Source organism: Carettochelys insculpta, chromosome 3 (assembly GCF_033958435.1).
Source record: "Carettochelys insculpta isolate YL-2023 chromosome 3, ASM3395843v1, whole genome shotgun sequence".
Classification (NCBI taxonomy): Eukaryota; Metazoa; Chordata; order Testudines; family Carettochelyidae; genus Carettochelys; species Carettochelys insculpta.
In genome coordinates, this window is record NC_134139.1 from 28,304,292 (window position 1) to 28,322,202 (window position 17,911).

Here is a 17,911-nt window from a genome sequence, read left to right on the forward strand (position 1 = left end):
TGGGAACAGGAGGGTGGGGGAGCCACCCAGCCTAGCAGCATGGGTGAAGAGGCTGCAGGAGAAAGAGGAGTGTCTAAGACTGGGGCTGTTGAGGGATGTGGGGTGGGGGGGTCTAAGACTGGGGGAGGTTTGGGGCTGCAGAGGGGGTTGTAAGGCTGGGGGCAGTTTGGGACTTTGGGAGGGCGAGGGGTTAGAACCTGGCTGAGGGTTAGGTCTGCAGGGCAGACTGGTGGCGGGGAGACGGCGTGCTAGTAAAGTAAACCATGGAGTTACCCAGGGGTTGGTCCTGCAGCCCCTGAATAACTTAAATTTTCCTGCCAGGGAAGGGGAGCCAGGAACCACTAGGGCTGGTTAGTTTCCTGACTCCCAGAGTGGCAGGAGCTGGGAACCAGGGACACGCTGGTTCCAGTCTCCCCATGGCTTGCGGGCCTGGGGAACTGATCAGCTCATGGATGGCCAGTTTGACTCTCCCACCAGTGCAGGGGAGAAAACCAGGCTAAGAGCCTTCTCCCTCTTCCCCCAGCTGCAGGGCTGTCAGACAGCTGCATGTCTGAGGGAAGGGAGGGAGAAGGCTCCACCTGTAGGGCTGCAGGTCTCCCCGCACCCTGGCTGGGACTCTGCAGCTGGCTCCACTCCAGCCATGGTGCTGCAGGTCTCCGCGCCCCCAGCCAGGGACCGCATGGCTGAAGCGGAGGCAGACACAGGGCTGTGAGTCTCCCAGCTTCCCGGCAAGGGACCCCATGGCTGTCTCTGCTCCAGCTGTGGGGCTGCGTGTCTCCCCGCCCCTGGCCAGAGACCCTGCTCATATAAGTGGGGGAAGTTCACTCATATACTGAATAAAGGTAGGTATATATGTTCCTCGTTTTAGCGCGTACTCATTCGTAAAGTACTTATTAAATGAGGGATGAGTGTATTTCCTTCAATCTTTTCCTGTCCAGTGTGGAGTGGCTTAGTTTCTGTTGACTAGCTCCACACCAATTTACTATAACATCTACCCATTTTCTGTGGGGTCTGCCTCTCCTATTCAAACCGTCCACTGTGCTGAATACCAGGGTCTTAATTTTTAATTTTTTCACTCATTCTGCAAATATGCCTGAATAGCTGTAATTTCCATTGTATAACCTTCTGCAGTAAATTCTTTTTCGGCTGTATCTTCCTATATAATTCCTCATTGGTGACTTTCTGCATCCATCCTATTCTCAGGACCTTTCTATAACAACTCCTCTCGAATGCCAATATCCTTTCTTTGAATCTTTCATTATCATCCCTTATTTCACATCCGCACAACATGCTTCTGAATACACGTTTTCAAGACACTCAGCTTCATTCCTAAGCTAATTGCTTTGCTTTCCCAGATCTTATCCATCGCCCTCAAACTCACTCTTGCTTTTGCTGTTCTAGTCACTATTTTCTTCTTATAGTTTAGATCATACATTATGTTGCTCCTCAGATATGTGAAATTTTCTACATTCTCTAGTTGATCCCATCTACATTGCTCTTCCTTCCTATTTCCTTATCTCCAAATACCATTGTTTTTGTTTTATTGATGTTCATAATCAGTCCGTACTGCTTCCCTTTCTTATTTCGCACCTGTACCATTTTTGCTAGCTTCTCCTAATCTTCCTAAATGATAACTGTATCTTCCATGAAACTCAAGTTGTTGATTCTCATCCTGTGCACAGATATCCCTTCTACCTCTTCCTTGATCTTGTTCATTACCCTCTGTAGATGCGTGATGAAGACACTCGGCAATATCGGATCTCCTTGTCTTGTACCTCTACTCATTCTAAACCAACTTCCCCGTTCCCGGCACGTTCTCATCACTGCCTCTGCATTGTCATTGATATGCATCAACAACTCTATCAGTCTGCTATCCACTCCATATGACTCCAACACTGCCCAAGTCACTTCCTGATCTATACTGTCAAATGCCTTCTGAAAAATCGACAATGTGAGTGTATATATTCTTGTTTTTTTGTCGAGATTTCTCCGTTGCCAATCTTAATGCCAATATCTACTGTATGGTACTTGAATCTTTCCTGAACCCTGCTTGCTCATCCTCTAGATGCTCTTCTATCTGTGATCTTAGTCTCTCCATTTGTATCATCATCCGCACCTTGCCTAGATGACTTATTAAGGTAATTATTCTGTAGTTCTTGCACTCCAATGTACTTCCTTTCTTGAGTATTCTCACTAGCACAGATCTTGTCCATTCCTTAGGTGCCTTCCCTTCTTTCCGTACTATATAACATAGCTGATGCATTTCCTGAATCATACTTTCTCTGCCATATTTGATCATCTCTCCTGTGATCTTATCATTTCCAGGGCTCTTGTTGTTTATTCATTTCACTGCTTTTTCTACCTCCTCCTTTGAAATATCAGTCTCACTCTTGATGCTCAGTGGAGATATTTCGATCAGTTTCTCTGAGACAATTGGGTCCAACTGTGCTTTGCACAGGTCGGTGCAATATCATATCCATCACTGCACAAACTTCTTGCTCATGAGCACCTCTTCGTTCTCATCTTTCATCACCATCTGCTTCGGCTGCCACTTCCTATTAATATTCCTAATCATTTTATACACCTCCCTGATCTTACATTCATCATAATACCTCTCTATATCTTCATTCTGCTCCTCTAATCATTTTGCTTTATCCTTTCTCATCACTTTCCTTATCTCATTGCATTTTGCCCTATATTGCTGTTCCACCTTCGCGGAAACATCCCTTCTGATCTTCAAATTTCTCTTCTCTTGGATCAACTTCAGTGTCTCCTGTATAATCCACTTCTTATTGATCTTCTCTTCTTCCGGAACAGTCTGCTTAATTGCCTCTTGTACCACCATGGCTATCCCATAGACTCTCTCATCTAGGTCTTTCTTTGTGGCGGCATTCTTAATTTTATCTTCATGCACTGCTCTCTACGCATTCCCTATTTGTTCGTTGCCTAGCCTTGCCACTTCTCTTCTCTTCTTAAACTGTGTTTTACACTTTCTCTTGAGTTTTATCTTGATGTTTGTGATCACTAGACTGTGGGCAGAGTCTATATTCGCTCCTTGGAACTTCGGCGTTGCTGTACTGATGTTACCCATCTTATAAAATCATAGAACACTAGAACTGGAAGGGACCTCAAGAGGTCATCGAGTCCAGTTCCCTGCCCTCTTGGCAGACCAAACATTGTCTAGATCATCCCTGATAGGTATCTATCTAACCTGCTCTTAAATATCTCCAGTGATGGAGATTCCATAACATCCCTAGATAACTTATTCCAGTGTTTAAGCACCCTGACAGTTGGGAAGATTTTCCTAATGTCTAATGTAAACCTCCCTTGCTGCAGTTAAAACCCATTGCTCCTTATCTTATCTTCAGAGGCTAAGGATAACATTTTTTCTCCCTCTTCCTTGCAACCCTCTTTGAGGTACTTGAAAACCACTTTCATGTCCCCTGTAAGTCTTCTCTTTTCTAAACTAAAGAAGCCCAGTTCTTTCAGTCTTCCCTCATAGCTCATGCTCTGTAGACCTTTAATAATTGTTGTTGCTCTTCTCTGGACATTCTCCAATTTCTCCACATATTTCTTGAAATGTGGTGCCCAGAACTGAACACAATACTCCAACTGAGGCCTAATGAGCACTGAGTAGAGTGGAAGAATGACTTCTTGTGTCTTGCTCATGACACTCCTGTTAATACATCCTAGAGTGATGTTTGCTTTTTTGGCAACAGCATCACACTGTTGACTCATATTTAGCTTGTTGTCCATTATGACCGCTAAGTCCTTTTCCACTGTACGTCTTCCTAGACAGTCTCTTCCCATTCTATATGTATGAAGCTGATTGTTTCTTCCTAAGTGGAATACTTTGCATTTGTCCTTATTAAATTTCATCCTGTTTACCTCAGACCATTTCTTCAGTTTGTCCAGATCATTCTGAATTGTGAGCCTATTCTACAAAGCAGTTTCAACCCCTCCCAGCTTGGTATCATTTGGTATCAAACTTGGTATCAAACTTGGTATCAAACTTAATAAGCATACTCCCTATGCCAATATCTAAATTGTTGATGAAGATATAGAAAAGAACTGGTGCCAAAACAGATCCCTGTGGAACCCCACTTGTTGTGCACATCCTGTGAGACTGCAAACCATTAATAACTATTCTCTGAGAAAGGTTATCCAGTCAGTTATGCACCCACCTTATAGTGGCCCCATCTAAGTTATATTTGTTCAGTTTATTAATAAGAAGATCGATCATGCGAGACTATGTCAAATGCCTTACTAAAGTCTAGGTATACCACATACGCTGCCTTTCCCTTATTCACAAGACTTTTTATCCTGTCAAAAAAAAAGCTATTAGATTGGTCTAGCATGATTTGTTCTTTACAAATCCATGCTGGCTGTTACCTATCATCTTATATTCTTCCAGATGTTTGCAGATGAATTCCTTAATTGTTTGCTCAGTTATCTTTCCTGGCACAGAAGACAGACTTCAAACTCTCTTAGACAAAGAATTAATGGGCACAAAACAGACATAAAAACACTCCTGATCTACAAACTGGACAGCCAACATTTTAATGGAGTGGGCCATTCTGTTAATGACTTAAGAGTTTGCATCTTACTGAAGAGGAATTTTCATACTACTTTGGAAAAAGAGGCTGCTGAACTCTCTTTCTTATTCAAATTTGACACATTAACATGTGGGTTGAACTGGGATACGAATTTTCTGGGTCATTATAGGGGCTCTTTTGCGTACCTGGCATAATCTAATTCTTGACTCCCCCCCCACCCCTTCTGCCCTCTACTCTCTGATTTGCTCACCTTGATAATTTTTTTTTCTGATTTGTCAATCTTAATTACTACTTTTGGTTCTCTGTGCCTTAAATATTGAGTCTGTTCTGGTCTGGCTATGGTCTGAAGAAGTGGGTCTGTCCCATGAAAGCTCACCTAATAAATTATTTTGTTCGTCTTTAAAGCGCTACTTTACTGCCTTTTTGCTTTAATGTTTTGATTTCTTGGGTCAGCATCCAGGATAAATCTCTGCCCTTATGAATCTATGCTGGTGTTGCAGAGCTACTAGTTAGAGAAAGGTGAATCAGAAATTCTGTGCAGCATATCTGTTAAAACTGTATTTTATGGGATTAATCAGTTACTGAATGTATACATTTTTCTCTACCTCTCTTCAAAATGTCAGGTGACAAAACAACACAAACGGCAATTAAGTCCTTTTGTGGGCTTGGGCACAGGGAGTTGGGAATAACAGCAGCAACAATAAAATGCTTTCAATGGCTAGGCTACCCTGGACTTAGCATTTTTTTTTAAATGCAAGAAGTTATCTGCTAACAAGTTATCACTGCCTTGATGATTCATCTTATGCAGCAGGTAATGCCTACAGGACCACTCATTATGAAGGAAAGTGTGAAAGGGTACATAGCAGAACTGGGACAGAGCAAACCTCCCAGGATGTTATACTAGCCCCATTTGTTTAGCAACAATGTAACCATTTACAGTCTATTAATTGTTGTGGTACCTAGCATACTAGGTTCTTATCTCAGCTTTTCAAGGAAAACAAAAGGATCATATAATTTGGGTTATTAGCATTAGAAACAAAGCTGATTATATCTTCTGTATCAGAGTGTGTATTTATTGGTATATAGTGTATTTGTTTCCCAATCTGACAAGTAGGAACTTCACGTTGCACTTTTATTCATATGTATTTTATTCGTTGACTTTCTAGCAAAAGGATGTGAAGTTTCTTGGCATATTTGTGGTGGAAAAGATGAAGTGAGACTGAAATAAGTGCTATTCTCAGCTGGATTTATGAGAAGGAATCCTTAAAAGTAAACAGGTATCCCTCTTTAAATATCACAACTTACTTACCAACCATAGGTATTGGAGATTGAAAAGACCATTTAGGTCATGCAATTCATGCCTCTGGCAAGGCAGGTTTCCTCCTTGTGGTATATTTTGTATGTGTTGGTCCAGTTTTAATTAAAACCATCTAACAGCAGAGCAAGGAAAGATCAACTTTCTTGCAGTTTGTTTTTCAAAGGAATCTTAAAACACCTTTCGAAAGTTAATCTACAAATGAAAAATGTTGTCTTAGAAATTACTTACAATGCTCAAAAAATAGAATTCAGAGAGATAAAAAGTTCAGTATGATACTATGCTCTGGGGTTAAACAAATATTTATTTTCCTGTGTATTCTACCCAACTGTATTGACTAATTCCATATTTGTCTTATTCTGCCATGCTAATTCCTACCCTTTTCTAGATCTGTGTGTTAAGAGGTGGTCAAAAATTAAAAATTACAGCTTTGTGAATGTACGTAATATGGTTCATGGCTTGCCAGTGGTGCCATGCTGCCGTATAACTGGGATGACAAAATGGTGAACAAAACACGAATAATATAGTGAAATGGAAAATAAAATAACAAAGAATACTCAACTATCTGATTTAAAAATGTAGCTTGAGTGGCTTCTGTTCATACTTTCTGAGGCCCCAATACTACAAACTACTCTGTGGCAGCAAGTATTTATGTCTATAGGCAGCCCCATTGTTTTCTCATACAGGCTGGGATCTGCTCAGCAAAAACTAGATTACAGAATTGGCAAAGAGAAGGTATCTACATTAAAATGGGATGTCACAATTTGTCCCCAGATTGTTTTTCTTTTTCTTTTTCTTTTTTTATATCTCATCTTTCAGTCAGCTACAAAGAGCCCCAGACTTCAGTCACAGGAGAATTATTCTTGATCATGTCATGAGCACATGAAAATACAGATTTATTGTGGAAGTATGGTTATTGTGACACTAGAATGCTACTAATAAAAAAAAAGTGAACAGACATGAGTTGTGCATGGTATTTGGCTGTCTTAAAATATGGAGTGTGACTGACTTAGCTTTTTCCTAGATAAATATATTTTTCTTCCCTGTCTCAGTGGCAAAAAAATAAACTGTGAAACTAAACATGGGCAGTAGCATGGGAAGCCTTTCCATTATGGACTCTTATAATAAAGAATACTGTATTCAAAAAACAAATTTTAAAGAGAAATATGTAAGCAGTCTTAATACTGACAGTAAATTACGATTATCTGCTGACAATTTCTGCTCTAATTTTGCATAGTTTTCTATTTGTGCTGTCTACAGTGAGTAAAACAAAGTTTTTTTTTTTTACAATCTGTTCCCAGTCATTAATGGTGCATTCAATGTATAATACATGAAATATTCTTTATTGACTGACTCATATTTTCTCCTCTCACTTAAAAAAGTAACAATCTTTATAATCAGGATAGGTTGTGTTAGCTAAGGCGAGACATGATGCATGTGTAACCCTTCTGCCAGGGACACCAAGACCAGTCAAAGGCTCAGTCTTCATTTTCCAGTATTTCTCTAACACATTAATAACTTCAGCTTGAGACCCCACCCAATCACCAGGGAACTGATACACATTTACATCACATTGGGAATCCTGGGTAGGCAACTTATTCTCCACTCTCAAGCACAGTGACCAACAAGTTGTAAACAGGAAACATTTGGGTGTGGAAGTGTAAAGGCAGTGTAACTTTATTTAAATTGTACAATTTAAGAGTGTCTAGCATCATTAACCCAAGTTCTATGACTCACAAACCCTATCTTTGTTCCTCTTCAGCCATGAATGTCTGATGCATTATTGTCACTTTCCCAATCAATTAGTTGGTTGGTTGGTCAGAAAGTCCACGGAAATTCTGGGTCTAGACTGTTAAGCAGCACTGGGCTTGACTAGATAAGCTGCTATAGTGACACTCAGCTGAGTTATTTGGGTCAGGAAGGCCTCACCAGCGTTCCTAGGTGGGATGGACAATGAGACCCGTAATCCCTCACATTTACTCTTCATATACTCAGTGCTAAGTAACACTTTTCCCATTCAGCACTTCTTAGTAGTCCAAATTGCCACCTTTCTCTGTCCATTGGCTGTAATTAAGAGCTCTGATTTAGGTGCTGCTGGTGGTGGCTGCTGCTGGTGGTAGCCTACAACTGCACCTCTACTCTGGCCATTGGCTGTATTTGTCAGCTGGGGACTGATCTGATGCTCTGCTCCCTTCACAGGATTCAGTTACTACCCTCAGTTCAGGTTTAAAAATAAAGAGATTGTAGTATAAGAAACCCTACACAGAGTCCCAGCCAGCCAGAGAAATGCCTTCAGAAGCAAGTCACAAACATAAGTAGTCTTTGGTTCTGACTCAGGTCTGTAACCCAACCTTTACAAACGTCACTCCTGTCAGGAACAACAAGAAGTCTTGTGGCACTTTATAGACTAACAGATATTTTGGAGCATAAGCTTTTGTGGGCAAAGACCCACTTCATCAGATGCATGAGTGTGGGGGTGGTTTCAGAGGAGTATTTAAAGAGTGGGGTCCCAGTAAGAGGGAGGGCCAGAGCTGCCAAGGTCTATTCAGCAAGGTGGAAATGGCCCAGTATCAACAGTACTTATCAAAAGAGGAAAAAACATGTCAAATCAGACAGGGAGATGTGAGCCTTTCTCAGAGTCTAATGGGGAGATATTAGCACCCAGAGCAGAGAAGCTGCCTTTGTAAGATGCGAGCCACTCCCAGTCTCTGTTTAATCCATGGTTAATGGAGTCAAATTTGCAAATAAATTGCAGCTCAGAGATTTTTCTCTCCATTTGATTTTTAAATTTTTTTTTGTTAAATGTGCCACTATATGTGTCCCTGGACAGCTCTGAAACAAAACAGGGTGACGCTTTTGAAACAAAAAAATCTCCCCATTAGACTCTGACAAAGGCTCACATCCCCCTGTCTGATCTGACTTGCTTTTTCCTCTTTTGATAAGTACTGTTGATACTGGGCCATTTCCACCTTGCTGAATAGACCTTGGCAGCTCTGGCCCTCCCTCTTCCTGGGACCCCACTCTCTAAATACCTCTCTGAAACCACCCCCCACCACTCACGCATCTGACGAAGTGGGTCTTTCCCCATGATAGCTTATGCTCCAAAATATCTTTTAGTCTATAAAGTGCCACAAGACTTCCTGTTGTTCTCGAAGCTTCAGACTAACACGGCTACCTCTCTGATACTTTTCACTCCTGTCAGGGTGACCGCAAGCCCAGCCCTTGACCAGGTCTTGCGGAGGTGATTCCCAGAATAATGGTATCTGAAATATTGGCTCCAGGAACAAAACTTGAACAGTTTATGCCTCTATATCCCCCAGTTAAACTTCAAATAATATATTGTTCATCCAGTCAACTCTACTTGCTCTCTGGCAGATGTCAGAGGAGAGCTCATTCAGTTACCTTCCTTCTCTTAAATGCATCAGGCCACACAAAGAGGATTTCACAGGAAGGAGTTTTTTCTACATGGGATGAAGTAGTTATGATCAGTCCTGGCATGATCATTAGGTAGTAGGAATGCTTTTTAAAAGGACTGTGTCTTTCATAAATAGCTATTGGAGAATCTCAGAAGGTGTTTGGTTAACTGGACGAGTATACAGTACGGAATTCACCTTCTTTGCAGAGATACATCACTCACTGCAAATCCAAATGTCATCCTTGGTTTCCTCCTATTCGATAAGTTTGTTTCTTTCATTATGGTGAAGAAGATCTAGCGGTCTTCTACTGCCAAAGCTAGAGTAACTGGATGAGAGCAAAGTAGGTGAATATGTATGTTGAGTCCACATCTGGACTCAATGAAAGGTGGAAAAAGAACTGAACATTAATAGTACACATAAGACCCTGCTCCTCTACTTCTCTAATTCATTCAGTGAACACCTTGGCAGACCTACAGATGCTTCACCACATGTTGTTAGCTCATGCATTTGGAATTTTCTCAAGGTGGTCAGGACTGTGAGTCATCTTCTTATCCTCCTTGATTTGCTTATGGTCAACTGGGTGTCAGCACCCAGATGTAATAAGTTTCCCGGTTATCCAAACAATCCCTTCAGGGCTTTGCCATTCATTCCTTTGCCTAATTATAGGTACATTCCAGCAGCTGAGCACCTCTGAAAGTTGCTCCATGTAATATCCATCCTCTGTCGTTGAAAAGCTAAGAAGAAAACAAAAATTACAAATAAATTGTCCCCAAAGGAACATGGTGCATACAGTTTGACTGGTATAAATCAGGATCAAGCCCTTTATAACATCATAGTCCTGAATTTTTACAGTGACATGATCTTAAGTTTTTTATCAAGGTTAAGTTTTAAGACAGTGAAAAAGGATAATAAGCACAAGCAGAAATGGCTACATGTCTAGAACAACAATCATAGGTCTACAGCCTGTAGAAAACTTTCCTACTTAATAATAGAGTTTTTCTCTCAAGGGTTCAGTTTTTTGACAGATCTTCTGGTTTTCAGTCAACCTGAGTATCCAAGTGTTCACAAGCACCGTGTGCCATTTAGGGCATTCCCTGTTGGTAACAATGTCATGTTTGTCCCCCAGAAATAAACCAGTAAATTTTTGATGTGCACTCCAGGTAAGAATCCTCTTCTCCATTGCTTGTTCTTCTGGTAGACTTCACTTGCCTCTGTTATCTATTAGCATCTAATTCAAACTGGGGATGGAAGGCTTATTGTGAAACAATACAATGCTTAAATGAGATGTTCATTAGCTAGCTGATACATACTTCTCATCAGAAAGTAAACCTGACTGTTGCTGACTCATACCTTATTCAGACTCTTGGGATATATTTTCAAAATATATACACATAACTCCCCAAAGATCATCTGAAGATACATCTCACAATGATTATAAACAATATATGAGAAGCTTTTATTAGATAACTTACAGTGTGATATTTTTATGGACAAAAATAGTAAAGAGGTACAGTAAATTTGTCAGACTGAATAGTGAACACTTTGTCAGCTAGCATGAGTGGTTTTTGTTTTGGGCCACCATGGTAGCCCACACTCCTGTTACGTCGGGTAATATGCTGCTGACTTTTCCTTTTTATGGATGCCTGGTCTCTCACACTCAGAGACATGTCAGTTAGCAGAACTTTGAATTTTCTGCTTCACTCCAGTTTGAAGAGTAACCGTTAAAGCAGCATCCTTGTGTTAAGGCTGTGTCTGCACCATTGCTTAAGTCAGTATAGCTTATGTCATTTGGTGATGTGAATATTCCCCTACTCCCTAATGACACAAGTTACACCAACATATGCATTCATGTGCACTGTGCCACGTCAGCGTCTCATGCTGACATCACTTATGCTGCTTGTGGAGGTCGGTTCTTTATGCTGAAAGGAGAGTTCTTTCCTGTAAGCATACAGAATCTGCACCACATGCGCTGCAGCGGCACAATGGTGTCTGTACAGCTGTGCTGCTGCTGTGCTATAGACATACACGTACCTGGAATAAATGAGTTTCAGTGACTCTCAGAGCAAATTTGTTTCATTTCTGAGTCACTGGGTATAATTTGGAAGTGGAAGATGGGAGCTACTGAGCTCTGTACTCTTCTCAGTGGGTACAAATAACTCTCTTTAGCTCTGTTCTATGGACAGGTGCACTGGGAGACCACGCAAAGACACTCAACCATCCCTTTGTCTCTGCATAGATCTCAAGAGATGGGCGTGTGCTCTTGAAGGAGGGAACAGACTCTGACTTTCTGAGGAAAGAGGATGTAATTTTGCTTGGGTGAGAGGTGAGCTGTATAAAAGGTAGAGTTTTGTGAAAAGGAACATTATGTGCATTTTCCCCACTCCTCTATTTCATAACCCCATAAAAGGGCCAAGCAAATCTGCCCCTTTATTCAGAAAGAGTCCAGTTCGTGTAGGACTGAGAATAAGGAATCCACTCTCTATAACATCAGTGGTACTTTTGATAATACACATTTTTATTTTTGCAATGATAATTTTACTAATTAAAAATGTATTTAGCCACTTAATGTGGAAGAATAAAATTACACAGATGAAGTCTCAGTGACACAAGAGGTTCCTGACTCCTGCCAATATGTTATTACCATTTGAGAATTTTATGAGAAAAAATATGCAGCAGTAATTATCTAATTAATGGACACCATAGTTCACTTCTGCAATCATTTTTCAGTCCGTGTGACGTTTATAGGAAGCAAATTTGCACTTTGCATAACTCTAGGGTTAGGCTACCAGTAGGGCACTGCACAATTAAACCTGAAAATTCATAACTGAAATGTTAATAAACACATTAAGACTTGCCATTTGTGATAAGACTTCCTCCCCTGCTCTAATGTGCAAATCCTCAGGCAGCACTTTAGATAGGAAAACACATGCATTTTACTTTTTAAAAGTAAATGTTCTGTGTACCTTGCTGAAGTTAAAGATCATTTAATTCCTGTACATTCTTATCTTCCCCATTTATAAAACATTTTCATTGTCACGCTGTTGTATCCATCTAAAAACGTGGCATCCCTGTTGAACGTGAGAGAAAAGATGTTTAGAGGTTATGAATCAGGAAAACTATGTCTACACTACAGAGATCTTTCAAAAGAAGCCCTTCCGAAAGAATTTCTTTTGAAAGAGTGTGTCCACACACAAAAAAGCGGATCAAAAATGTGATCTGCTCTTTCAAAAGAGACCATCTACACAGTCCCCGCTCTTTTGAAAGAATGGGCCTGGGGCTGAAAAATCAGGTGTGATTGGGACTGCTCTTTTGAAAAAAGGGACCGGGGAGCATCTTCACGTCTTCTTTCATAAGAAGGTTTCAAAAGAAGGTGCTTTTCCTGAAATGGGGGTGGAACAGCACTTTCAAAAGGAGTGCCAAATTACTTCAATTTAATTTTGAAAGAATGCTTCTTGTGTGTAGATACTCTGCTGAATATTTTGAAAGAGCACCTTCTTTTGAAAAATATTTCAAAAGAGGTTGGTGGTGTAGACACAGTTGAAGAGAGAAAGGGGCAGCTGATTAGTAGAAAGTACAGTGACTAATCTCAGATCAGATTTCTAGCTCTGCAGTTCATTTTCTCACCCTGCATTATCCCCTATCATTGCTAGAAGTAGCTCCTTTCCCACTCTTCTGAGGCAAACTTGGATCCTTCTTCTCCCCTCTTTCCCCAGCATGGAGATAATCCAGTGTCAGTAAGAAGGAACTCAATCATAGGACTGGAAGGAACTTTGAGAGGTCATCAGCTCTGGTCATCTGCACACATGTCAGGACCGAATGCCAAATATATCACCCATGACAGGTGTTTATCTAAACTGCTCTTAAAAATTTCCGGTGATAGAGATTCCACAACCTCCTTAGATAATTATTCCAGTGCTTAACCACCCTGACAGTTAAGCAGCTTTACCTAATGCCCCACCCTAAACCTCCCTTGCTGCAATCTAAGCCCATTGCTTCTTGTCCTGTTTTAAGAGGTTAAGAATAATTTCACCTTGTTACAGATGTTTGTGTACTTGAAGCCTGTAATCATGTCCTCTCTTAGTCTTCTCCTGTCTAGACTAAACAAACCCAGTTCTTACACTCTTCTTTCCTAGCTCGTATATTCTAGGAAAGAAGGAATATTAATCATTTTTACTGCTCTTCTCTGGACTGTCTCTAATTTTTCCACATCTTTTCTGAAATGTAGCTTCCAGAACTGGACACAATCCTCCAGCTGAGGCCCAATCAGAATGCAGTAGAATGGAAGAATTACTTCTAATGTCTTGCTTATAACACACTTGCTAATACATCCCAGAATGATGTTTGGATTTTTTTTGCAACAGTGTCATACTGCTGACAAAGACTTAGCTTGTGGTCCACTAGATCCTTTTCCATAGTGCTCCTTCATGGACACTCCATTTCCATTTTGTATGTGTGCAACTGATTTTTCCTTCCTAAGCGAAGTAAGTTTACATTTGTCCTGTTGAATTTTATCTTATTTACCTCAGACCATTTGTCCACATCTTTTCGAATTATAATTCTATCCTTCAAAGTACTTTCAACCCGTCTCAGCTTGGCATAATCTGCAAACTTTATAAATGCACTCTGCCATTATCTAAATTGTTGATGAAAATATTGAACAGGAGTGCACACAGAACTCATCCCTGTGGAACCCTACTCATTATGTCCTTCCAGTATGACTGTGGACCATTGGTAATTATTCTCTGGTAGTAGTTATCCAAGCACCACCGTATAGTAGCTCCATCTTGATTGTATTTCCCTAGTTTGTTAATGATAAGGTCATGAAAGACTGTATCAAAAGCCTTAGTAAAGTTTAGATATACCACTTCTAAGCTGTGTCTACACGTGCACGCTACTTCGAAGTAGCGGCACTAACTTCGAAATAGCGCCTGTCGCGGCTACACGCGTCGGGCGCTATTTTGAAGTTAACTTCGACGTTAGGCAGCGAGACGTCGAAGTCGCTAACCTCATGAGGGGATCGGAATAGCGCCCTACTTCGACGTTCAACGTTGAAGTAGGGACCGTGTAGACGATCCGCGTCCCGCAACGTCGAAATTGTGGGGTCCTCCATGGCAGCCATCAGCTGGGGGGTTGAGAGACACTGCCTCTCCAGCCTGTGCAGGGCTCTATGGTCACCGTGTGCAGCAGCCCTTAGCCCAGGGCTTCTGGCTGCTGCTGCTGCAGCGGGGGATTCATGCTGCATGCACAGGGTCTGCAACTCGTTGTCGGCTCTGTGTATCTTGTGCTGTTTAGTGCAAGTGTGTCTGGGAGGGGCCCTTTAAGGGAGCGGCTTGCTGTTGAGTCCGCCCTGTGACCCTGTCTGCAGCTGTGCCTGGCACCCTTATTTCGATGTGTGCTACTGTGGCGTGTAGACGTTCCCTCGCTGCGCCTATTTCGATGTGGTGCTGCGCAACGTCGATGTTGAACATCGACGTTGCCAGCCCTGGAGGACGTGTAGACGTGTAGACGTGTAGATGTCGCCACATCGAAATAGGCTACTTCGATGTAGGCTTCACATGTAGACGTAGCCCTAGTGCTTCCCCCCCATTCACATATTGTTATCCTGTCAAAGAAAGCTATTAGGTTGATTTCATATGTTTTATTATTGATAAATCCATGCTATTAATTATCACCTTATGGTCTTCTAGCTGCTTGCGCACTGATTCCTTTATTATTTTTCTGTATTATGTTTCCTGAAACAGATGTTAAGTTGACTGGTCTGTAATTCCCTGCCTTGTCTTTATTTCCCTTTTAAGAGATTGGCACTATATTTGCCATTTTCCAGTCTTCTGGAATCTCTCTTATAGTCCAGGACTTTTCAAAGGTAGCTAATGGCTCAGATATTTCCTCAGTTAGCTCCTTGAGTATTGTACTATGCATTTCACCAGGCCCTGGTGGCTTAAAGACATCTAATTAATCTAAATAATTTTGAACTTGCTCTTTGCCTATTTTGGCTTCTCAACCTATCTCATCTTCACTGGCGCCCAATCGTAATCAACCATCTGGGTGAAAAACAAAACTAGTTATTAAGCACCGCTGCCATTTTCACATTTCCTGTCATTTTTTTCCTCTTCATTGACAAATGGGTTTACTGTGTCCTTGGTCTTCCTCTTGGTTCTCATGTATTTGCAGAACGGTTTCTTGTTACCCTTTGGCTGTGTCTACATGGGCACAAATCTTTGAAATAGCCATATTTCGAAGATTATTAATGAGGCACTGAAATGAATATTCAGTGCCTCATTAGCATTAGGACGCTTCTGGCTGCGGCACTTCAAAAGTGCACGGCTCAACATGGCTACATGGGGGTCCTTTTCGAAAGGATCCACACCTTTCGAAATCCCCTTATTCCGATCAGTGATAGGGATAAGGGGATTTTGAAAGGTGCAGGGTCCTTTCGAAAAGGACCCCCGTGAAGCTGAGCCGAGCCGCACGCTTTCAAAAGCGGTGCTTTCGAAGTGCCATGGCCGGAAACGTCCTAATGCTAATGAGATGCTGAATATTCAATTCAGTGCCTCATTAGTAATCTTCGAAATGTCCATTAGCATGGCTATTTTGAAGATTTGTGCCTGTGTAGACACAGCCTTTATGTTTTTGGATAATTTGATCTCATTTTGTGCCTGGGCTTTTCTAATTATGCCCCTAGATACTTATTTTATTTGTTTATATTCATCCTTGAAGGATGAGGCAGAAAGGGGAGTCTTATTTGTTGAAGCATCTCAGTGCTTTGGGTATTCTGACATCTGGATTACGGGCAGTGAGAATCATTGCAGATCCAATTACATTGAACTCCCTCTACTAGGCATTGGATTTAGTGTATGCTGGGGTGAGTGTGTCCTGACAGTCTCCATTTGAGGGCAATAATAGGAACAGGAAAGGTCTCAGCAAAGAACTTAAGCATGTCCTTATACCACATTAACTTCTATGGGACTGAAAGTTAGGTGTGGACTTAAGTGGTTTTCTGAACACCAATGGAATTCCCTAAGCATATAATTAAGTAAATCAGCCTCTTATTGGCTTCTTCATGCCCCAGTTCAGAATGGTACTGGAATTTGTCAGTAACTATAAGCATGTGGGCATTCCTATTGAATTCATGGTTTGAACAGCAAAATATAAATGTAGCCAGGGCGACCCATGGGAGGAAGGGATAAAGGGGTATAGCAAGGGGAGTGAAGGAAGTGGCTGATTCCCCAGACTGTGTCCCTCATCAGTGGTCTCAGTCATTGATCCTCTTACTGTTGGTGGCCTGTGATGTGCTCTGTGCAGATGTGTCAGAACCATTGGATAGTGTGAAACACCATCAGCTGCCTCATGAGCTGGGCATTGCACCAACAGCTTCCACACACTTGCAGCTTTGGGGTCCCATGTGTCTCTGACCCGCACGAGGAGGGTATAAATCTACACCTAGTAGCCCCAGGCCCTCAGTGTGTCTGCTAGTGGCCTCTGTGGAAGGCCTAGGTCTGGTTCTTGAGAGACACTGTGACGTCCACCATTATGAACTTCTTCCACTCCCTGTTGGTCTTGATGGTGGTGGGTTGCAGTAGGGTGTCCGTTCTGGGAATGACGGAGCCCATAGCAATGCTTCCCAGGGTCAGTAGGATGGCTTTGATCAGCCAGTCCTGAATGGCATTGTGGCAGAAATTCCAGGCCCTGGAGTGGGTCTGGCATCTGCACAGGATATGGGGTAGCATCTCTTCAGCAAAGCCACATCTCCTGCACCACTTGTCACGAACACCTTAGTGGTCATTGATGGGATGCAGTTGGGTCCAGCTGGCGAACCACCAGTCTGTGAAGTGGATGAAACTGCCCCCACAGAAGAAGTGGTTATTGGTGTCCAAATTGCTAGTCATCTGAAACACTTTGCCCTCGGCCGGCTTAAGGTTCCTCACATAGTGGCAGAGGATGGCTTCTTTCAGGGCCCTCTGCAGCAGGGTTTTGAGGGGCAGGGTGATGACGGTGTGTCACAAGGTCTTCACATACACTACCAGGACTCCCGGTTCCTAGAGCTCCTTGCACCTTGTGTAGCAGCAGCTGATCTTCTTTCCAAGTTGTTGTGAGGCATTGCACACCATCCCTGAAAGCTGCATTAAAAGTGTGAATGATGGTCCCTTTTGCTGGTGGACTGAGAATCTTATGATCCTATCCTAGTGAAATAGAAAGTTCTACTGAATATTCAGTATGTGACTTTCAAAGGTAGAAGAGGATTTGAAAATGCAATTTTCATTAATTTCTAGAAGAACCTGGACATCCACATCTTTTAGGTGGATTTGACAATCTCCCAAAGGCAATAAAATTTTTATTTAAGATACCATTTTAATAATATTGTTCTCTAAGGTTATAACAACCATATGAGGCCGTTGGTACGGTGTTTAGGTTGCAGAGATGGCTATAAACTTGTTTTAGAAAACCACTATGATTTATGTAGACATAGGTCATTATGGTGATTCACTCCTCTAATCATTTGTTAATGGAGCCTAACTGCTAAGCTCCTCTACAACCTTAACAAACATAAATTCTTTGCTAATGCTATCTGAAGAAAGGTAACAGGATATTGTTACTGTTTTGATCATAACTCTGATTCTCAAGGG

At 41.7% G+C, this 17,911-nt stretch overlaps 1 long non-coding RNA gene across 2 annotated transcripts in view; it reads left to right on the forward strand.

The window, feature by feature from the left end:
- Nucleotides 1-17,911, forward strand: part of LOC142010231 (uncharacterized) — a 263,641-nt gene that overhangs the window by 135,536 nt on the left and 110,194 nt on the right. For both annotated transcript variants that reach the window (XR_012644737.1, XR_012644736.1), the window contains one exon: nt 5,723-5,833. This is a non-coding gene — a long non-coding RNA (uncharacterized LOC142010231). The remainder of the gene's footprint in view (nt 1-5,722; nt 5,834-17,911) is intronic.